Genomic DNA, 24174 nt, shown 5'->3' with positions numbered 1-24174 from the left:
ATTCCAGGAGCAAAAGGGCAAGAGCGTTCCAGGCAGAGGGCAGACCTCTAAACAAAAGGAGCAGAACGTGTGGGAGAGCGTGATGCCCTCCTGAAGTTTCGCTAGCCCAGCAGTGAGGACGTGCGATGAGCTGGGAGCAGCAGGAGAGAAAGATGAGGAGGGCGAAGGGCAAGAGGAAGAAGGTTCTTCACTGGCAAACTCCAGACTCTGAACTTCACTCGACTGTTGATTGAACTAGTGACCCCAGCCCAGAGCCTGAGGGCCCTCAGGACCCCCTGTGCCTGACCAGAGGTCTGAAAGTCCACTTGGAGAATTTTTCTTAGAAACCTTCTGGTGGGATGACTCAGGACAAGCTAATGTCACCTCTCTGAGCCTGATTTTTCTCATCTGAATTATGGCAATAATAATGGTGCCTGCCTTACAGAGCTGTGAGGATTAAATAAGCTATTATATTAGAACAGTGCTTGGCACACAGTGGTTACTTAATAAATACGAATTATTATTATCACTTTTTTTATTATTGCGATGAAATTTAAAAATTAATGTAGGCATTTTTAGGTCATTTGAGTGACCCATTTATCACCTGGCATAGCAATGGGACTACAATGCCCATGTTTGCATTAATATTTATGATACCTCTGGTCCCAATTAGCATGTCTTTCATTGTCATGGGTCCACAGGAGAAGAACAAAGGTGGATTTGATCCATCAAAGGTGATTTTGTAGCAAGTGAAGTTCCAAGAGTGTCACGGCACCATGTTTGAACAAAGGTACCCCAACTTGTTCAAAGAGAGGAAAGTGATGAGAGAAGCTGGCCATCGCAGGACCAGAGCACAGGAGGAATCTCCATCGCATCACCTTCATCACAGCCGCCAGCAGGGCATCGTAATCTCTCTGCCACCGGCACTTTGGTTTCGGCAAAACAACCTCATCTATCCCATTCCATTAATGTTGTTAATTTGAATTTTATTGGTTCTATAGTCTTAACTTTTTTTAACTCATAAACTTGGCTTTATTGTTGTATAAGAGCTATTAACATACAGACTATGTGCTAAGTTTTATGTTTGGTACATATTTAAGCAACAGTATAGTAAACAGAGCTTGAGTCTGCAATATTTGTGCTGTCGTTATTACTCGCATGTGAATACTGTAGACGGCCAGCTGAGAGGGTGTTGAAGGGCTTGCGTTTGGGGAGGGGCGTGGTTTTGTGTTTCAGAAAGTTCCGGTGGCGGTAAGAGAACGGGTGGAAGGTGAGAGCAACTTCTGTTGTCTCAACAGCCCAGGTTGCTATGAGAAACCAACAGCCTTGTGGCAGTAACAGTATGTGCTCTTGTCTGCAGCTCGGCAGCTGGCGGAGCGTAGCCAACAGTTGTGGTTTGCCTGGGAGCAGGGCGAGCTCCACGAGCCTGTAACATGTACTGTCACACAGGGTCCCGCGCTCAGAAGGACGCCACGTGTCTTTTAACGCCTGTTGTCACAGTCTTGAACTTCTCTAGACTTTCTGAGCAGGGGCCCTGCACTTTCATTTGCATCAGGCCCTGCGGATTTCATGGTTGGTTCTTCCTGGACTGAGGGCTCTTCCCAGACCTGGGGGGCCTCCGTACGAGCATTTGGATCATCCCAGACAAACTGGGATGGTTGGCACCCTAACTGGCACGCAGAGCGCAGGCCAGGAAGAGAGTAGGTCACCTGAGAGGCGCATCTGGTGGCTTTACTCCCAAGCCCCTGATGAAGGCTCCATGAAAATCCCTAAAATATGGGATTTGGAGAGCTTCTGGGCTGGTGAACAGGCGGAGGTGCTGGGAGGGTGGCATACCCTTTCCCCTACACTCTGCCCTTAACTCGTCATCAGACTGTTCATCTGTACCCTTTGTTATATAGTAAACTAGGAAATGTCACCAAAAAGAAGAGGCTGCTCCAAGCGGGCACCTGGCAGAGGATTTGCTGAGACCCCAGGTCTGGATGATGGGCACAGCCAGGCTCAGGGTGTCAGCTCAGAGAGACCTGCTAGGCAGTTTCCAGAGGGGCTGCTCACTGCAGAGCTGGCGAGCGGCTGGGGACGGCCGCTGGGAGGGAAGCAGCTGGCTCTCATGGGCTTGAGGAATGAGCAGGCTGGGGAGGAGATGGCCTGGCGCTTTGTAAGTTGTGAGGACACACCGAAGGAAACAGTATCTGTACACTTCTCCCGGCAGGCTTGCTTCTTCCATAGCATGAGCCACTCACAGAAATCTGCCTGGAGGAGTGAATACAAGTCGCTGCTTCATCTGCAGCAAAACCCCAGCAAGATAAGGATCTGGCACCTTCACAGCCAGCTGCCAAAGTTAGCCCCACTCTCCAGCCCGCTGCTTGCTCTCAGGTAGTGGATGATCAAGGAAGAGGAGGGGGAAAAAAAAAGTTAACCCTTTAGCTGCCAGGTCCCCTCATTCCACTGAGGGAAGGCTCAGAGAACCCAGAGAACATAAATGCCAGGGTCAGGCGAAGCAACAGAAGTAGAAACCTACGGCCGAAAGCTTCTCTGCCGTCGCAGCCAAAATGCCTTGTCTTCCCCCAGAAGCTACTCACAGCCGTTCCATGGGAGCTAGAAAGAGTCAGCCGCCTTCCAAGGTTAAGCCAAACAGCCTCTAAAACGGGGATGGGCTACACGAGCCACTGGGCTCCTGGGTGAGAACATTTCTGTTCATCGTTACATCTGCATCTCATGCCTTTCAATAGCTCTTTTCTGTATGTGCCTTGTCATTTGGAGACGACAAAGTTCAACGTATGCTCTCTCTGTATCTGTCTATGAAATTATTCTAATAATGGGGCACCCATTCACTTTTTTTTAAAGGAGGTGTCCATGATCAAAAATACTTGAGGGCTGTTGACTCAGATGTTTCAAACCTTGGAAGCAAAAGAGGCTGCATGTTTCTATTGAGGCTTTTATTTTTCCTTCCCACAGTTCAGCAGATTACGTGCACCGACCACGCAGAAGACATCGTCCAGCTGCGTGAAGAGCCACTGACAGTCTATGGGACCCCCTGGGATCTCCATCCCCATCGGGTAAGGAGTTATCTGATGGGTACAGAGCAGGGAAGCATCTTAAGCAAAAGAAAGAGTTGGAGCAAAATTACAGAAAGAAGAGTATTCAGTTTGCGGTTCAGAGAAGAACTCAGGCGGGGAGAATGGAGCTGAAATGTTCTGGGTGGCGGATGACAGTGAGGAGCAGGGAGAAGATACAGGTGGAATGGTAGGCTGGTGCCTAGAACAGTGCCTAGAATGTGGCAGGTCTTCAATAAATCTTTTTTGAGTGAATGAAGAAAGGGATGAATTAAAGACAACCTTGAATGCCAGGCCAAGGACATGAACTTTCACTGCAGGCAAAGAAGTCACAATAGTAATTCTAGTTAACGTGTGTTATCTTCAGTAGCTTTGAGAATTGGGGGTGAGCTGCTCAGATCTTCACTTCGGGAAAACAGGGCACAATGTACACTATCGTGGCGCAGACTGTGGGTCGGATGGGGAGGGACATTAAAGTCCAACATCGTATTTACCCCAATAGAACTTAAACTTGTATTGGCGGACACTGAGGCTGAAGAAACAGCAATGCCAGGAAAATAAGTAAATACAGAGCCAGGAAGGGAAAAGCAGGTGGTGTGAAATAAAACAACTTGCAAACGTTTCCCTGAAGAAGTCCCACTTTGAGTGAGACCTGAAGTCTTAGAATCGAAGCCAAACAAAGCTGGAGAAGAGCACATTTCAGGCAGAGGGACCGCTCACGCAGATGTCCTGAGTGAGAAGGGCTTTGGTGAACTGGAGAAGCAAAGCGAAACAAAACACCACCACCAAAACTGGCGGGACTGGACCACTGTGAGTTGTACAGAGAGAGTGGACCACGGCAAGGCCGGCCAGAAACAGGCAGAAGCTGGCTCAGGCGAGGCCTGGAAGGCCTTGTTAAGGATTCTGAGTCTCATCTAAAGAGCCAGAAAGGGCCATTGCAGGGTCTAAGCCAAGGAATGGTGAGCTTCTATTTATGATTTTTAATAGATCACATCCAAGTGCATGGGTCCAGATGATTCGTACGCAGACAAAAGACTGGCTTATCTTTCTTTCTTCAGGGCAGTCAGACGATGTGCTTTGTTTGCTAGTAATAGAACTCTGGGACAAAAGTTCACTAATCATATTGATTAGTATTTTTTTTCACTTTGAAGCAATCAAGAGGTAGTGTATTCCAGCACTCACTCACCTGCTCAATAATAACTTCTTTCTGATTCTTTGGCCCTTTCTTCATAGTCCCAACTTGGCTGCCACAGCTCCAAACATCACATCCCAATCTGACAACATACAAACGAGGAAGAGAGGAGAAGCAGGCCTTCTCCTTGCATCTCCTCCTTTTTTGCTAACGGGGGTATAGTTTCCAGAACCGCCCCAGCAGATTTCCTCTTTATGGAGATTGGGTCACTGGCCACACCATCAGCAGCCTAGGAAAGTAAGTGGTCACCATTTTCTGCTTTTGTCATAAGAAACAGTGTCTGCTGGCACAGGAGGACCATTGTCAGGCAAACAAAAGTGTTGCCAATCCAGCTTCTGGATGGGATGTTTACTTTTCCCTGGATTTCTTGTGACTTTCTGATTCAGTCTATGAAAGGTACTTCCTCTTTCTTGCACTGAAGCCACACAGAAACCAAACCATACTCCAGGATATGGAGCAACCTGGCCAGCTTGAGAGAAGGCATCAAGGGTGATGGTAAGGCAGTGATCAGGGAAGGAAGGAGGTAAAGATAAGGACTGTTCAACATTGCATTTCACCTCTCCCCCTAGTGGCACAATGGGAGTGATTACCTGCTCCCTGGACAGCTTGCTGTGGGGGAAAGAACTAGACTAGGAGTCAGGAGGCATACATACATGTCCAGCTGCATCCTGGGCCAGCTGGTTGACCTTAGGCAAGGTACCACCTTTTTATAAGCAATGTATTTCCCCTGGGGAAAAAAGGGATAAAATAATGTAATAAACACCCACCCAGCTTAAGGAAAACATCACAGCAACCATGAGACCCCTGCCTACTCTCCACAGTATCATCGCCATCCCTGCAACCACAGTTGTGAATTTGGGGCTTATGATCCCTTGAATTTGAGCATTTCTGTTACATCTTTGTATCCTTAAACGATGCATGGCAACGTCTGGTATGGTTTTGAACTTTGATATAAAATGGTCCTATATTGATAGACTCTTTGACTAATTTTTTCATCCACAGTTCCCTCCTCCACGTTGAACAGTTTATATGTACCTCTAGCTTATTCGGTTTGACTGCCATATACTGTTTCAGTGCTTAAGTGTTCCTGTTTATTTATCCTTTCTCCCACTGATAGACATTTGGGATTGTAACCATTTGTTTTTACCATTATAACCTGATATTTTTGTCTGTGTTTCCTTGTGCACATGTGTAAATTTCTCCAGGGTTATACAAGGGGAGAATCGCTGTGCGGGAAAAGCACAAAATTGAGAGTCAAACCCACTAGGACCGGATTATATTTCTGCTACCCACCAGCTGCGCAGTCTTAGGTGAGTCCCCTAGCCTCTCCCCCCCCCCCCAGGTTCTGCATCTGTGAACCACGGGATAATGATGTCATCGTATGAGAATCATTACAAAAATTGAATTAAATCGTGTCTGTTGAACGCCTCACAGAGCCTGGGCACAGATGAGGTTCTAGTCCCCCTACTTTTCCCTCTGTTCTTGTTTCATTATTTATAAAATGATTATATTCCTGCTCTTGCTAATCACCCAGGGGATAAGGTAGTAGGTAAAAAACTTTATGAAATTGCTGCCTTTGTAAAACAAAACTTTCTAGTATCAGTAACGTCACACAATTCAACATGACATGTCCAAATGTCTTGAAAGTGAAAACCCAGCTCTCGTTCATTCATTCATCAGATATTTTCTGAGATCTACTAAACACCAGGTACCGGGTCATCAAAGATTGAACAAACAGACCCAGACATGGACTCCTAAACCTGCAGAGAAAAGTCATGAACAATTAGTATACAAATAAGTGTAAAATATGGTGAGTGCCAGGGAAGAAAAAAATAGCTAGTCATAACAAAAATAATGACAAATAGTTATCTTTGCACATGTCCTGCACTGGAGCTGAGTTCGTTCTCACAGCAACCCTGTGAGATTGATAATGTTATTGCATGGGGCGGAATCCCCAGGAAGCAGATGGCATACTCCAAGGGGCAACTGAGGTGATTGCAGTGAAGGGGATATTTACAGAAGTGCGAGCAGGGCTAAAGGGGCTGGCAACGTCAGGGAGCTGTGTGACCTCCTTGGTGTGGAAGGAGCCTGGTGGGGAGCAGTTTCTAGAACGCAGCACCCAGCCGCCCAGCAGGAGCCTGGTGAAGGAACAGAGCCACCACCTAGCAGGCAGAGAGACGGGGAAATAAATCTCCTGATTGCCTCTCCTGCTGCCTCTCATTGGCTGAATCCAGTCAGTGGACATGGGCAAAGCACTGATCGGCCCAGTGGAGCACAGGGGAGGGTGGAAAAGGATGGACAAGTAGAGAATTTGCAGTATGATTGTTATCCTTATCAACAAATGAGGAAGGTGAAGCCCAAGGAAAGGAAAAAACAGTGTCGAGATAAAGGACAATCAAAAACAACCTTTTACTATTGTGTGATCCAGGAGGGCTTCTCCGAGGAGGTGACCCATTCAGTAAGAAGCAACCAATAGAAGGAAAAATGTCCAGAGAGGATTTACACGAGTAAGGAAAGTTCCAGGGGTTCTGGAGAAATGGGAGGAAGCTTGGGTCAGCGTGGCTGCAGTGTTAGAGCGAAGTGGATAGAGGCACGTTAAAATAAGAGCACTTGTTATTATGACAAGAAGACTCAGGCTCCTCAGGAGCGCAGCCGGAAGGCCCCTTGCCACTTCGCTCTCTAATCTGGATTCACAAGGGGCCTGCTGTGGTACCAGGCTGGTTTCTCCTCATTGGGTCACCCCACTGGTGCATGGTGACCTAAGAGTGACCGCTTCTCGGCTGGAGGTTCTTGGCAGGGTGCCCTGGCCGGATGGACTGGCTGAGCTTGGCTCGGGGCCGCGAGGACCCTGCAACACGGCCTTCAATCTGCTGAGTGATGAGGGCTGCCTAATGGCGCGGGATGTGTTTAAAATGCAATCCAGGTGCCGGGCCCTGCTCTACATGCAGTACCACTAGGTAGGCTCCATCCTCAGCTGAACAGGACTCTCATATCCACAAGGGCACCACTTAGACTGAGATTGCACTGAAATTGACTTTGGAGGGAGGGGGCCTCCCCGGGTGAGAAGCAGATGGAAGGGAAGTAGAGGGCACCTCTACTCTGGGTGCCGGGCGATCGCTGTGGGTCTCAATTACTGTGGTTCTGTGCTCCTGACGGTGCCTGCGAGGGTCAAGGCACACTTCTGCAGGGAAAACCGAGTCTTCCAGAGTCCATGTGCAGGCGTTATATAATTCGTATATTTATTTTAAGAATTTTATCCCCTGTGCATGTTCTATGTCCACCCACCCACCCACCCATCCATCCATAGGTCTGTATGCTTGTATCCATCCATCTGACAACCATAGGGTTAACATTATTGATCGCTTACTCCATTCAAGGAATGATTACAAGCACATTAACTTATTTCAGGCTCACAGAACCCCTGTGAGGTACGCACTATAACAATTCCCATCTCAAGATGGCAATACTGAGGCACAGATTGTTTATGTAACTTGCTCAGGGTCATTGCACAGCTAATAAGTTGGAGAGTGGAGATTTGAACCCAAGAAGTCTGATTCCAGAGAAAGGCTGAAGGGGCTGAACAGTGACCACCTGCATGTCCTCCACCTTAGATTTAGAGTTGTTGCCACTTTGTAAATTCTGCTCTCCCTCCCTCTTTCTCTCCCTCTCCCTCTGTCTCTGTGTGTGTGTGTTTCTGTCTCTGTCTCTCTCTGTAAAATACTATATGTTAATTATATCTCAATAAAACTAGGCAAAAAGAAACAGAATTCTAGGAGAATATATTTCTGTTAGGAGATACATGCTGAGATATTAGGGTTGAAGTATCATGATATATACAATTTACTTGCAAATAGTTCAGAAAAATATGTGTATGATGAGAACTTTAAGATCTCCTCTCTTAACACCTTTCAAATATACACTACAGTATTGTGAACTATAGTCACCATGCTGTACATTACAGCCCCAGAACTTATTAATTATGTAACTGGAAGATTATATAACTTTTGACTACCTTCACTTATTCCTCCCAAACCCAACCCCCACCTCTGGCCACCACCAGTCTGTTCTCTGATTCAATGAGGTCAGTTACTTTAGAGTCCACATAGAAGTGAAATCATGAAGTATTTGTCTTTCTATGACTTACTTCACTTAGCATCGTGCCCTCAAGTTTTATACATGTCATCACAAACGACAAGATTTCCTTCTTTTTCATGGCTGAATAATATTCCATTGTGTATATATACCACATGTTCTTTGTCCATTCATCCATCTATGGACATAGGTCATTTCCATGTCTTGGCTACTGTGAATAATGCTGCATTGAACATGGAAGTGCAGATATCTCAGGTATCAAGATAGTGATTTCATTTCCTTTGGATATTTATCCAGACCTGCAATTGCTGGGTCACAGGGTAGTCCCATTTTTAATTTTTTGAGGAATGTCCGTACTGTTTTCCATAGTGACTTACCAGTTTACATTTTCACCAACAATATACAAGGATTCTCTTTTCTCCACATCCTTACAAGCACTTATCTCTTTCTTTTGGATGATGACCATCCTAACTTGTGTGAAATGATATCTGGTTGGGGTTTTGATTTGCATTTCCCTGATGATTAGTGATGTTGAGCATCTTTTCAGGTAGCTGTTGGCCATTTGAGTATCATCTTTGGAAAAATATCTATTCAGGTCCTTCCCCCATTTTTAATTGCATTATTATTATTGTTTTTACTATTGAGTTGTATGAGTTTCTGTTCTCAGACCTTGCTAACTACAGATGGACTAACTGTCTTGTGATTTCTTTTTAGCTAAAGATCAGTTAAACCGTCAGGGAAGACGGGCCTTTAGGTGGTCGGGGCCAGTGAAAGAGACTTGGGAGATCTGAGCAAGAAACAGTCTTTTGCAAGAGACAAAAAGGAAGTAAAGCCCAATTTCGCTGAAGGTGAACGGTCTCCGGATGTGTGACTCTCCACTTCTCACCCTGATTATTGAAACCTGCAATGCGTGAAGGTAAATTTCAACCCCACCTTCCCCTTCCTCGCCTTAAAAATTCAATTGCCTCTGCCAGCTCCCAGCCAGGGTGCCCACAAACATCAGACTATCCTCTGCCTTGGTTGATGCTTCTAGAAATTTCTCTGCTGCTGCTGCTGCAAGGCCACTCAGAGCTGACTCTCTTCCCTTCCGTCAGGCATCTTTTGCATTTCCCTTAGCCATGAGTGGAATATTTTTCAAGCCCTGTCTGCTATTTGTTTATTTTTTTTTTCCTTGCCCTGAGCCCGTCTTCTTGTTCCTGATTGGTGGCAGGAAGGCTTGTCTTTCTGACAGCTGGCTAGACTTAAATAGATCACAACCCATAATGGGACCCTACAATAAATAGCTCTATTGCTCTGAGCGATGGCCTCTCTCAGAATGAGTTATAAAGCTGGCTGACGTATTAGCACGGGACATTAGTGCACCGTAACTCCTGTTTGCTACGTGGTATTCCACAGGGAGCAGCCTGAGCCAGAATATGGTCTTTTGCAAAGTCTTGCAAGAATTATTTGGGCAGAGTTTTAACAAAAGCTTCTGTTCGAGGCTTGCATGGAGCAGGGGTCTTTGCAGATTGTGATCATTGGAAGAGCAACAATAGTGACCATTTATTGAACTCTTGCTGTATGCTGGGCACTGTGCTCAGTAGTGTAATGCAGAGCTCATTTCATCCTTGCAAATGGTCTCTGAGATACAGGTATTGCTGTTCTTCTAGTTTCACAAAGGAGAAAATTGAGGCTCAGAAAAGGGAAGTCATTTGCCCCACCCCCAGAGTTTCTAATTCAGTCTGTCTGGGCTGGGACCCGAGAATTTGCATTTCTAACAAGCTTCCAGGTGATGTTGCTGCTCTGAGCCCCACTTTGAGAACTACTGAGCTTTTGAGCAGCCGTTCTGGTGCCAGTGCTTCACCCATTCGCCTAGGTTGACCCTCATCACCATTCAGACAATAAGTTGCATAATGCAACTTTAAGATCCTAAGGCCAGAAGAGGGAAGTGGCTTACCGAGAAACACGCAGGTGTGGCTGGCTTCACATCCACCGCTCTGTACACTAACCTGCGGCTCCCTTCTAAACCAAGAAGCTTTCCCGGACCCAGGCATGTGGAGGGTTTCTGAAATAGATTTTGTTGGAAGATTCTTGACATGGACTTTAAAACCAGTAGTGAAATAGAGGATCCTGGTTAGGGTTTGCCCGTCCCTCCTTAGGGTCCTGTTTTTCCAAGTAGAGCTGGGGAGGAATGTCTCAGACACTTACTTCTCTCCGTGCATTTGTGGGTCTGTGATTCCATGTGCCCCTGCCCAGATACGATAACCCTGTCTCTTCTCAGCGCTGTAAATGGCCCTCTGGTGGACTGAAAGAGTTCATGCAGTTTCCAGAGGTTTAAGATGGGAAACACGGAGTGGAAGAGTCTGCACTGGGAGAGCCTCAGTCCTGACTGTGCGTTGGGATCACCTGAGGCAGGTGGAAAATGCCAACAGTCCACCCCAACACTAGAGCTGCTCATGAAACTGGGCTGGGGGAATCTAGCGTCCCAGGCATCTTAGCTTTAAAAAAGCGTTTCAGGCGAATTCTAAGATCAGCCAGGGGTGAGAACTGCTGAAGCACGAATCAGAATCCCCCGGAGAGCGTGTTAAAACATACATTTCAGAGCTCCACACCCCAAGACTTCAACTCACCGTGTCTGGGGAGGAGGAAGAGAGTTTGCATTTCTAACCAACTGTCAGGTGAGGCGGACGCCACTCTGCTCAGCCATGTTTGGAGGAGCAAACACGCTGGTCCCTGCCATTTTCAGAGAACCGAACTAAGAACATAGAGAAGGGATTGCTTTGGGTCACACCACCAGTTCCTAATGCATTCAGGATGAGAACTCAGGTCTTCTGACTTTTACCTGAGGTGTGTTTTACTACTCAGCCCAGAATCTTTATTCAGCCATTCAGCAAGCATTTATTAAGGACCAGGTGCTATTCTAGGTTCTGGAGGTTTGGGGAGACAGAAGCACTTCCTGTCCTCCCAGAGCTGATGGTCCAGTGAAGAGGTTTCATCCAGGGGTGATTTTCCACCTGCCCTCACCTGGGACACTTGGCAGTGTCTAGAGACATTTCTGGTTGTCACCACTGAGACAGAGGGGGAAGGATGCTGCTAGCGTCTAGTGTGTAGAGGCCAGGGATGCTGCTGAACATCCTAAATGCACAAGAGAGCCCCTGCAGCACGAATGACCTGGCCCAAAACATAAACAGTGCTGGGGAGCCCTGGAATAGTAGGCAAGACAGACACATAAACAGGCAACTAAAATTCATGGGAGGTGGAAGACGGTGACCAAGATGGCAGGGCAGGAAGCCACTGAACTCACTTCTAACATGGATGCACCAGCATCACAACTGCTTATGGAGCTACTGTCCATGAGAACGACCTCACGACCAGCAGAAAAGATCTCCCACATCTAAAGGCATGAAGACGGAACCACAGTGAGATGGGTGGGAGGGCACAGAAGTGATACAGCCAGGCCCCACACCCCCAGCTCAGCAACCCACCAACGGGAGAAACAGCACAATCAGAGAGGCTTTCTCCCAGCCCCACATCAGGCTCCCCAGCCTGGAGCTCCTCCCAGGAAGGGGTTCCCCCAGAACATCTGGCTTTGAAAACCAGCGGGGCTTATGTTCAGGAGAGCCAGGAGGGGCTGTAGGAAACAGACTCCCCTCTTAAAGGGCACACACGATATCTCACCTGCCGCAAGTCCCAGTACATAGGATGTAGTTTGAAAGGAGCCCAGGTCAGACCTGCTTTCCCATCTTGGAGAGCCTCCCAGAGAGGCAGGAGGCACTGGGACTACTCTTGGGGACACAGCCACTGGGGGCAGCCAGTGTGGGGAGCTTGTTCTACTGCGATAACATCAGCACTGGGATGCACCACTTAAAATACTCCTTTTAGTGAATTAGCGCCAGGGACTCACCAGTGAACGAGCGCCAGCACCAAGAGCCACTCAGGGGCCCAGCCACGCCCCCCAGTGGGCCAGCAGCAGACCTCCCCTGGGCCACACAGCCGGCCTTGCAGGAAGCCTACTTGGCCCTTCAGTGGGCCCGCAGTCACTGCACGAGGCACATCCTTGCAGCCAGCTTGGCCAGCATGCACATGGTCATCAGCCCTGTCACAACAGAAGGGCACAAGCAGCCCACATAGAGGGCACCACTAAAACATAGCTCTGGTGACCAGAGGGCCATGTGTTCCTGGGCCCCATAGGATGTCTCCTATGTAAGGCCACTTCCTCAAGGTCAGGAAATGTAACTGACCTACCTAACACACAAAATAAACACAGAGAATTGGTCAAAATGAGGAGACAGAGGAATCTGCTCAAAATGAAGGAACAAAGCAGGCATAACCTTAGAAAAAAGAGCTAAACAAAGTGGAGATAGGCAAGTGACCATACATTAAAAGGATCATAGCCGTGATCAAGTGGGATTTATCCCAGGGGTGCAAGGAGTCTCAATATTTGCAAATCAGTCAATGTGATACACCACCAAACTGTAAAACAAAAATGTACAAATGATCATCTCAACAGTTGCAGACAAAGCTTTTGACAAAATTCAACATCCATTTATAATAAAATCTCTCGACAAAGTGGGTTGTTGAGAGGGAACATAAGCTCTAATAATAAACATGATAAGGCCGAATCTAACAAGCCCACAGCTAACAGCATACTCAACGGTGAAAAGCTAGAAGCTTTTCCTCTAAGATCAGGAACAAGACAAGAATACCCATTCTTACCACTTCTATTCAATATAGAATCAGAAGTTCTAGCCACAGCAATCATACAAGAAAAAGAAATAAAAAGAATCCAAACTGAAAAGGAATAAGTTAAACTGCAGATGACATGATGCTGTAAATAGAAAACCCTGAAGTCACTAGCAAAAAAAAAAATTGTTAGAACTAATAAATGAGTTCAGTGAAGTTGCAGGATACAAAAATAATACACAGGAACCTGCTGCATAGAAATACACTAATAGCTCACTGTCAGAAATTAAGGAATCAATCCCATGTATAATTGTACCAAAAAGGATAAAATACCTAGGAATGCATTTAACCAAGGAGGTGAAAGACTTGTACTCTGAAAAGTTTTGATGAAAGGAATTGAAGACGACTCGAACAAATGGAAAGATATGCCATGCGCATGTTTTGGAAGAATTGATACTGTTATGATGACTGTCCTGCCCAAGGCAACCTACAGATTCACTGCAATCCCTATCACAATACCAAAGGCATTTTTCACAGAACGAGAACAAACCATTCTAAAATTTGTGTAGAAACACAAAAGAGCCTGAATAGTCAAAATAATCTTGAGAAGGAAGAACAAAGCTGGAGGTATCACACTGGCTGATTACAAACTATACTACAGAGCTACAGTAATCAGAACAGTCCAGTGTTTACACAAAAATAGACACACAGATCAATGGAACAGAATGGAGGGCCCAGAAATAAACCTGCACATTTTTGGTCAGTTAATCTATGACCAAGGGAGCAGGAATATACAATGGGGAAAAGACAGCCTCTTCAATAAATGGTGTTGGGAAAAGTGGAGAGCTCCATGCAAAAGAATCGCGCTGGACTGCTTTCCCACACCAGATACAAAAGTAAACTCAAAATGGATTAAACACATAAGTGTAAGACCCCAAACTAGAAAACTTTTAGAAGAAAACATAGGCAGTATGCTGTTTGATGTTGGCCTTAGCAATTTTTTTTTGGATCTTGGGCGAGGAAAACAAAAGCAAAAATAAACAAATGGAACAACATCAAACTACAAAGCTTTTTTGCACAGTGAAGGAAACTATCAACAAAATGAAAAGGCAGCCTAATGAATGAGATTTATATTTGCAAAAAAGTATATCTGCTGAGGGGTTAATACCCAAAATATACAAAGAACTCATACAACTCAACCTCAAAAAGCAACCCAGTTGAAGAATGGGCAGAGGGCTTAAACAGACATTCTTCTAAAGAAGATATAAAATGACTAACAGACACACAAAAAGATGCTTAACATCACTAATCATTAGGAAAATGCAATCAAAACTACAATGAGATACCACTTCATACCTGTAAGAACAGCTGTCCTCAAAGGATGACAGACAACAATGATGAGGATGTGGAGCAAAGGGAACCCTCCTACACCGTTGGTGGGAATGTAAATTGGTGCATCCATTGTTTTCCATAGGAAATGAGATGAAGATTTCCTAAAAAATTAAAAATAGAACTGCCATATGGTTCAGCAATGTCACTCTGGGTATTCACTTGAGGAAGACAAAAACACTGATACAAAAAGACATACGCACACCAATGTTCATTGCAGCACTATTGACAATACCCACAATATGGAAGCAACTTAAGTGTCCATCAATTGATGAGTGGATAAAGAAGATGTATATGCAGCTGTACAATGGACTATTACTCAGCCATAAAAAAGAACCCTTGCCAATCATAATGACATGTATGAATCTAGAGGGTATCATACTAAATATCATACTAGATGGACTAAGTCATATGAGGAAGACAAATACTATATGATTTCACTTCTACATGGAGTCTGAAAAACAAAACACAGTGAAAACAGGCTCATAGATACAGAGACAAATGGGTGGTTGTCAGAGGAGAGGGAGATGGGGGGAGAAATAAGTGAAGAGGTTTAAGAGTACGAACTTCCAGTTCTAAAATAACCCACAAGGATGTAACATAAAGCAACAAGAATATGGTCAATAATGACTTGTTATGGGGACAAATGGTTACTAGACTCACTGTAGTGATCACTTCATAATGTGTGCAAATATCAAATCGCTATGTGGTACACTTGAAACATGACCTTGTATATAAACGGTATTTCCAAAAAAGTGAAAGTTTGCCACCTGGCATTATCTCTCCCTGGAGGTATTTATTGTATTTTCAGGTAATTAAATATGTATCTGTCCCATTTAACTTTAATGGTCATATTATATTCTATGCAACGCATGGCTCTAATTTTTGAAGCCTTCCCAGTTGACGGGCACACACCATGTTTCCTCTCCTGTTGCTTAAACAAACTGTAATATTGAACAATCTTTAGAAACTTTCTGTGGATATGTACTCATTTTTGCCATTGGAGGTACCTAAATATATAAAACAATTTGTGCTAATGGTAGTCAGTTTGGAATTTTATGTATGCTAATAGCCAAGTAATTTTTGTATCATATGTATGCAGCTGGATCCCTCTGAAAAAAATCTTTACAAGTTTGCTTTCCAATCAACATTGTCTGAAAGGACCTGGGATCCTGGGATCCTATGCCCCTAGTCCTCAGTGCCCAGCAGGGAGACTTTGTGGAATTGCAGATGGAAGTAATGACTCCAAGGGTGTTAGATTTATCTCTTCATTGGAGGTTTCCTGGCGTCGGGTTATTTCTCCTACTCTGCTTATGACTGTGACATTGGGCACAAAGAACCCACACAGACTTCAACATGACATGTATAAAAACTCTGGTATCTCTTCACCTTGGAATAGCACTCAGTAACACACAGGAATCGCTGATACATGAAACAATGTAGATGAATCTCAAGAGAGTCATGCTGAGTGAAAAACTTCAAACCACGTTATTCCACTCACATGACACTTCTGAAATGACACATTTATAGAAATGGAGGACAGATTAATGGTTGCCAAAGTTTAAGGTTGCAGTGAAAGCTGGAAGGAAGCGATCGTGCCTATAAGAAGGCGACCCGAAGGATGCTTGTGCTGATGGAAATGTGTGTCTTGAGCTGTACCAAGGTCGGTAGTCTGGCCTGTGGGGACCACAGTTTTGCACTGGAGAAGCCCGGGGAAAGGGCACGTGGGATCGCTGTGTAGTATTTCTTGCAGCAGCATGAGAACCTAAAATTATTTTGAAATAAATACACTGGGGATGACATCTGTGATGGAAGAAGTTGAGGGTGCTTTTTGGTGCTGTTGGATCGAGAGGTAGGCACGTAATCCACGGATATGGGATCTGGAAGGATTCCGGGAAGAGGAAGCGTCTAAACTGAAAATCGAAAGATGAGTCAAACAAGAGAATAAGGGCTTGGGGACAGAAAGAGAGCTCCAGACAGAGGAAACAGCGCGTGCAAAGAGAAACAAAGCAACACTCCCAACTGAGAACACTCTTCTGGGCACATGGCATCCACCAACCACTGTTGTAAGCACTGTACAGTCATTAATGCATTTAACACTCACAGTCACCTTACCAGGCAAATGCTTCTGTTATCCTCATGTGGTAGATGTGGCACCTGTGGCCCAGAGAGGTCAAATGACTTGCCCAAGGTCACACAGCTGATACGCAATGGAGCTAGAATTAGAACCAGGCATCCCAGCTCCCAGATTCCATAACTTTGAGCACCCTGCTACCTGCAGATAATAATTCACTATATTGGGAGCTTGAAGGAAAAGGGGGTGGGGAGTGGATGGGTGTGAGGAAGATGGGGCCAGTCATCCAGGACTCCTGGGTGGTTTAAGCACTTCCTAATGGCAGTGGAAGTCGTTGAAGAATTTAACTGGTAAAGGGACAAATTTGGATATTTGGGGAGTCGCATAGGTCAAGGAAAAGCCCAGACTAAGAGTGAATTGAGGTAGAGAAGCCTTTTAAATTCATGACCTGGAGGAAACACTGGTTCCCTTTGTATTCCGGGGAAAGATGTGCATTTCTGGGCTTCTTAAGAAATCTCACCAGTCCCAGTATCTCTCCTCACGAGTGTCAGCAGATCACCCTTCAGCCTGTGACAAAATCAGAAAAAAAGTGGGGGGAAAATGGACTTCTGTGCTGCATTCCAGAGGCGTCTTCTCTGTGGCCAGCCCCCAAGTCTCATTTAGCCAGCTCGCTAACTAGAAGCTAAGATAACAGAATTGTTTAGTAGTAGAAAAAGACAGTTATTAGCTATGATTATAGGGGAATCCGATTGAGCCGCAAACGTGCCCTGCCTGTCTTGTCCTAACTGGCAATTTCAAGCTGCCTCCTTTCCCCAAATTTCAGAGAAGGAGGAACCCAAGCCTTGCGAGCGGGCTCCGCATTGTTTATTTGTTATTTTTAAACAAATCAAACGGAAATTGATCTGCCTTCCTGGGAACACGGGAGCTGCCAAATGGCCTGGCTCTCCTACAGGTTTTTGTGGCGAACACCATCCGTTAGCCACAACCGCTTCAATTGTGAATAATCAGGGAACTAATTACGGGCTTTGTGGCGTTGCCCTCACCAGCAGGTGACATAATTCACTGCTAAGTGGGGTGAAAATGAGCTTCCCATGCTTTGGAGGAAGCTGTCATTCCCATGTAACATTCCAACACTCGGCTACTCCAGGGTTCCCTGGAGGAAGCTGGGACCTGGCAAGCATCAGCCTTACAGAGAACCCTGCCCACCTGCCTGTCTGCCCACCTGCCCGTCCCTTCCTTCTAGATGCACATTTATGGAGGATCTAAATTTCACATTAGTCCATGGAGCTTGTGTCCTGTGGGGTAAGCCAGATGATAAGTAAGGAAGCAAAACATCGTTGTTTAATGGTGATAAGGGCTGGGAAGAAAAACAGGCACACGTTCCCTTAGAATGGGGTTCTTAGAAAGAAGATTTCTCTGAAGGCATCTCCCAGAAAGAGACCTCGCTGATGAGACGATGTGGCCCTGCAGATATTTAGAGGCAGATGATTCCAGCAAACTCAGAGGCCTGATAAAAAAGCAGGCTCGAGGTTCAAGGGCAGAAGGCAGTGTTGCTGGACTGCATTGAAGGTGGAGAGAATGTCAGAGACCAGGCAGGTCATTTCCGCTTTGCAGCCATCGCCAGGGGCTTAGCTGCATTCTGAGGGCAGCAGGACACCCCTGCAGGTCTTCAAGGAACAGAAGGGCGGGATTAGTGTGAGACCACAGCAGAAGATGGGCAGAAGGGCAGGGGCCCCAGGCATATTCCGGAGGTAGAGCCCCAAGGAGCTGGTGATGGTGTTTGGATGATGAGCATCCCAGGTCTCTGGCCGCATCACTCCCTTTCCTTCTCAGACCAGAGGACGGAGCTGCTCTCTACAAAGCAGCACCCTCCCCGCCGTGTGTTTCCCAAGCACGTGCTGAGTGCATGGGTTGGAAAGCCCTTTAAGTGCTCTGTCTGGTGTGATATTCAAAGGCAAGAGACTTTTCTTAACAGAAAACCACGGTGGTTTCCAGAAAGCCTGCCATGCAAATATGAAACAATATACATTGTTTTTTATTTGGGTTTATTTCTGGGTCACAAGGACCTTACAGATTCTCATGAGGAGTGATATGGACTAATTCCCAGGGAAATGCAGGTGCTCGTAAGATAGTTCATGCATACATCCCCCTAACGACTCCCCATGAACACTCTGGGGACCTGTGGGGCCGCGTCAAGGTTCCCTCCTATCAAGTGACAGGACACTCACCCCCTTGACCTGGCAAATCTTTAAATAATATTTTCGTCTTTAGCATAAGCCCCACCCAGCTGGCCTCGCCACCAGAAGTCCTTGCCTGTCATCCGTCATAGAATAAGGGGCAAAGCCCCCAAGGGCGTGTATTATCTTGTCCAGTTTAAAAAGCAGATAAACTCCCACTGTTGAAACCAAATGAGGTCACAGGGGAAAAAAGAGTCAGGAGCCAGTGAGGGTGTCTGGGTCTGCTCGACCCTGCCCAGGGTGGACTAGTGGCCACAAATGTCCCTGAGAGTCGGGCAGCCTGGGGTCAAGACCCAGGTCCAGCGCTTGCTGGCTGTGCGAGCTTGGGAGAGGCAGGGTGTCTCCTAAGCTTCAGCCTGTTCATCTTTGGAAGGGGGAAGGGCACAGCGCTTTCCTGCCATGTTTAGGGGGAAGACTAAATAAGACCATGCCTGCAGTGGGAGCTTCCCACGCGGTGGTGGTTGTAAGCTGAGTGGGTTTGGGCAAGTCAAGGCAACTTGGAGCCTCACGCAACAATTGTCCTGCCCTATCAGGCTGAGTTATTTTGAGAATCAAAAGAGAGAAAGTACATGGAAACCCCTTTGCAACCCTAACAGTCAATACCTAAAGTACTGTTGCTCTAAGTGTTCCCCCAGGACATGCTCCCCTGCTCAGAAAAGAGAGGGACTGTGATTTCAAACAAAAACGTTGTCCTTTTCGTCTGTTGCAACCTCCTTTGAGATAATTGGTGACATCCTAAGAAACTGGGACTGGAAATTTTTCACCTACACTCCCAAGGCAGGTTGAATAAACGATTGTTGGATTTGGCTGAGTAGCTGGTGAATCACCTGCTTATCGCTGGGTGCATTCCAAGATGCGGTCACATCCGGATGAACTGGAACGGGCCAGGGGAAATTCTGATCCATGGATGTCTGGTTATGAGAGGTTCCCCTTTGGTTCTTGCCCTTGTGTTTAAAAGGGTTTTGGAAGAACCCAAGTCCGCTGTCCTTCTTCGTCAGTAGGAGCTACATGACTTCAGGCCATGCCAGCGTCACTGTTGTCAGGGTGATGACCACTGACCCTGCACAGGGCTGGATGAGGACAGGGCACAGGTTGCTTATTCAGTGTAAAGCAGGACTGACCCCAGGACATTTGTATGTCTGTAAAATAGAATATTTTGTTGCCATTAAAAACTCATATTGTAAAACAATATTTAATGGCAGGAGAAGCTGTTATGAATTATGTTCCCCCCCCAAATAAAAATATGTTGAAGTCGTAAGTCTCAGTGCTTCAGAATGTGACCTTATTTGGACATAGGGTTGTTGTGGATGTAATTAGTTAAGATGAAGTGTCCTAGAGTCAGGTGGTCCCCTAATCCAGTCTGACTGGTGTCCTTATAAGAAAATGGTCAGGTCTTCACACAGACATACAAGGAGAATGTCATGTGACGACAAAGGCAGAGACTGGGGTGATGCAGCTGCAAATCTAGGAGCACCAACAATCGTCAGCAGCCCTCAGAAGCAGGGAAGAGGCAAGGAAGGATCCCCTACAACTCTCAGAGGGAGCCTGGCCCTGCAGACACCTTGATTTCCCACTTCTTGCCTCCAGACCGTGAGACAGTACGTTTCTGTTGTTTGAAGCCCCCTGGGTGGTGGTGCTTTATTTAGGCAGCCCTGGGAAATGGATGCAGAAGCTGTTAATGCTATATTGCTAAGTGAAAAAAGCAACTGCTAAATCAGTGTACAGACTATGATCTCATTTATCTAAAAATCCCTTTAAGTAATTTTAAATGACAGGAAAGATTCTCAATAAAATGCTGACAGATTTAACACCAGGTGATGGAATTGCAGGTTGAAATTTTTGTTCATTTTTCTAGTTTATATTTTCCAAATTTTCAAAACAAAGAGATTATTAGTATAATAGGGGGAAAGCATTATTTTTTTTTTCACAAGGGAGATAAATTGCCCCTGGAAATACACTCCCCACATATATGCCGTACACAACAAACAGCATATTGAATTTGCCTCCTAACGTCTCAGCCTTCAAATATTCCCTCTCTTGTCCACACGTGCTCAGGCTATGGCTCTTCCCTGAGAAAGGAGCAGAAGGAGGGTTTATCCCTCTCCCTTTTATGATCAGTGGCTCCCCGGCACCATCGGAATATAAGCCATGTAAGGTCTATCGTGCCCAGCCCCTGCCAGCACCTCCACTCTCATTCCCACCCACAGCCACCTTCCAATACTGATCAGCTTGTATCACACACACACTCACCCACCTACACGCACACACACACACACACACACACACACACACACACACACACCACTTATACATATCTGTGGAGTAATATTCTGCCTCATTCCTTATGGAATTTCGTGATTTCCCATATAAAACCATGCTGGCCCATGCCTTAGTGCCTTTACTCATTCGGTCTTCTTTGCCAAGTTATGTCCTCCCCAGCTAAGTCCCAGTCATCCTTAGAGCCTCAGCTTAAACGCCACCTCCTCCAAGACGCCCTCCTGGATGCCTCTGCCTGTTTAGGTTTTGTGCGGATTCCCACCCTGTGTCATTACGCCATCTGGGTGTCCTGATGTCCTAACCTAAGTCGTATTTGCTGGCTTTCTTCTGTCTCTCCCACTGCAGCTTCAGTTCCAGGAGAGCTGGAAACACTCCCCGATTGTCTCTGTACCCAAAGTGCCTGCCTGGTACACAGTAGCAGCCTGATAAGTTCTGGTTGAACGGCTTGGAAGCCCCGAGAGCTGGAGGCAGGAGGACTGTTGGGCTGTGTTGTTTAGAGACTGCATCTCCCTGCTCCTACTTTTGCCCCATCCAGTCCATCATCCACAAACCAAAGTCATCATTTTAACTTAAATAGGTTTAGGCCACGCCTGTTTAAAACACCTACATGGGTCTCCATTACTCTGAGAATAAAATTCAAATTCCTTCTCATGGCAAATAAGGCTCTACAGGATTGGCTTCTGACAACCCCAGCCTCAGCTTATGCAGCAAACGTGCTGTGAAATTTGCTGAATGATGAAATGGATGGATGGGGAGGTGGATGTGTGGGCGTATGGATAGATGGATGGATGGATGGGAGTGTAAACTTACAGGGAGTGCAACTTGAGTATTTATCTGTTTCCCTTCAAAGAAAACTTTGAAAACGTTCCACAGGAAGAGAAAAGTGGAGAGGACACTTGATTTTTGGCTTTGCCACTTCTTATCTCCTGTGTTTTTGCAAGTGTTTTGCTGCTCTGGGACTCAGTGGTCCTGTCTTTTCATAGGGCATTAAGCCAGATGACTCAACCAGGTTCACTGAAGATGCTTTTCTGGCCAGTGGTCCTCAGGCATCCCCAGCCTTACTAATGCCTTCTCTCTCATCTGTTTGCTCTCTCCTCCGACCCCACACTTGGGAAAATTCTGGAGAATCATTCAGTTTTGCTTTCGTTGACTTTGCTGTTACTGACGGTGACTTCAGGGTCTTACTTTTCCTCCCAGCTGCCTATCAAGATATTTTCCTTAAAAAGTTTTATCCCCAAGAGGAGTTTTTAAGCCAGCTGGCAAGATCATGGAAATTTTTCTCCGATACACCCTCACCAATCTGTGAGCAGAGAATGTCTGAAGAATTTTTTCCATCCCAGGATGGAAATCTCCCCACTACCTGTCACTTCAAAATCAGACCACAGCTGCCTTTGTACAGTGTCTTCCTAACAGCTAGAATTCCACCTGACGTTTTCAGTTGTAAGTCAGGAGATTCCAAAACAATCTAGAATCCATTCAGTTTTCCTCACATCTACTTCTGCTAATGAAGTCTCAGCCACGGTCGCCTCTACAATCGTTTTCACGCAGCAACCAAACAAGTTCTTGTTTTAAAATACAAATCAGCACATAGGAAGATGAGATTGGGCAGCCACTGTGGAAAATAGTTTGGCCATTCCTCAAAACTTTAAACCTAGAATTACCGTATGACCCCGCAGTTCCATCCCAGGTAGATACCCCAAAGGACTGAAAACAGGTGTTCAAACAAAAACTTTTGCAAAATGCTCATAGCAGCTTTATTCACAATAGCCAAAGTGTGGAAACAACTCAAATGTCCATTAACTAATGATTGCATAAACCAAATGTGGGCTGTCCATCCAGTGGAATAGCATTCAGCCATGAAAGGGAATGAAGTTCTGATACCCGCTACAGCATAGATGAGCCTTGAAAACATGACGCTCAGTGAGAGTAGCCAGACACAAAGGGTCACATATTGTACATTTGTAGGAAACATCCAGAATAGACAGAAAGCAGGTTCGTGGTTAGCAGGGCTGGGAGGCAGGGAACAACAGGAGTGACGGCTTAATATGTGCAGCTTCCTTCCTGGGTGATGAAAATGTTTTGGAACTAGAGTGGTAATTGCACAGCATTGTGAATGTACTAAATGTCATTGAATTGTGCACTTTAAAATTAATTAGTTAATTTTATGTTATGCGAATTTTACCTATATTTACAGAAATGCAAATCAATATGTCACCTGCTTACAACTCTCCCTTGGCTTCCCCTGAGGATTGGAGTCAAATGCAAGCTTCTTAACTCAAGTGAGTTTCCAGGATCTGGTCCTAGACACCTCACTCTCAGCTCTTGTCTCACCCCCCTTTAACCACAGCCTCCAGCCACACTGGGACCCAAAGGGTCCAGCTCATTCCTGCCCCAGTGCCTTTGCACTTCCCTCTGCCTGTAAAGTTTTCGCCCAATCTACAAGGTTTTCTCCCTCCAGGCAATTGCCTTAGGTGTCATCCCTTTGTGGACACCCTCTTTGAGCCTTTCACTTAATATCACCTTACATTCCACCCCTGTTGACCTCATTATCCTACTTTATTGTCCTATTAGCACTTCTCATCATCTGAAATTATTGCATTAATGTGTATTGTTTTAATTCAGGTGAAATCCCCATAACATAAAATTAGCCATTTTAAGTTTCTCACCATTGGCACTTAGTATTGTCACAGTGTTGTGCAACCACCGCCTCTATCTAGTTCCAAAACGTTTTCATCACCCCAAAGAAAACCCCACAGCCATGAAGTAGTCACTTCGATCCCTCCCAACCCCTCCCTGACCCAGCCGCCACTGACCTGCTTTCTGTCTCTATGGATTTATCTATTCTGTAAATGAAATCGTATGGTATGTGTAAATGAAATCATATGATATGTGGCCTTTTGTGCCTGACTTCTTTCATTTAGCATCATGATTTCAAAGTTCATCATGAAGGTATCAGAACTTCATTCCTTTGTATGACTGAGTGATGTTCCGTTGTATGGACAGACCACATTCAGTTCCTACAGTCATCTGCTGAGGGACTTGGGCTGTTGTAAACAGGGCTGCTTTGGACATCTGTGTACCATCTGTTTGAGTGTCTGTTTTCAGTTCCTTGGGGAGTGGAATTGCTGGGTCATATGGTAATTCAATGTTTATCTTGCTAAGGAACCCAACCATCTTCCACAGAGGCTGAACCATTCTCCTGCGTTTTTAATGTCT

The 24174-nt window shown here is 45.7% G+C and overlaps 1 long non-coding RNA gene across 1 annotated transcript; it reads left to right on the top strand.

Annotated features, from left to right (window-relative positions):
- Positions 1–2936: 2936 nt before the first annotated feature.
- LOC141573845 (uncharacterized) lies at positions 2937–21384 on the top strand. Its single transcript, XR_012500175.1, has 4 exons — positions 2937–3038; positions 5433–5537; positions 9034–9235; positions 21304–21384. It is a non-coding gene; the product is annotated as an uncharacterized LOC141573845 (long non-coding RNA).
- The last annotated feature ends 2790 nt before the right edge of the window (positions 21385–24174 follow it).

The sequence above is a fragment of the Camelus bactrianus genome, chromosome 18 (genome assembly GCF_048773025.1).
Source record: "Camelus bactrianus isolate YW-2024 breed Bactrian camel chromosome 18, ASM4877302v1, whole genome shotgun sequence".
Lineage (NCBI taxonomy): Eukaryota > Metazoa > Chordata > Mammalia > Artiodactyla > Camelidae > Camelus > Camelus bactrianus.
Note: the sequence above shows the minus strand (reverse complement) of the source record. Positions and strands in the feature narration are given on the sequence as shown.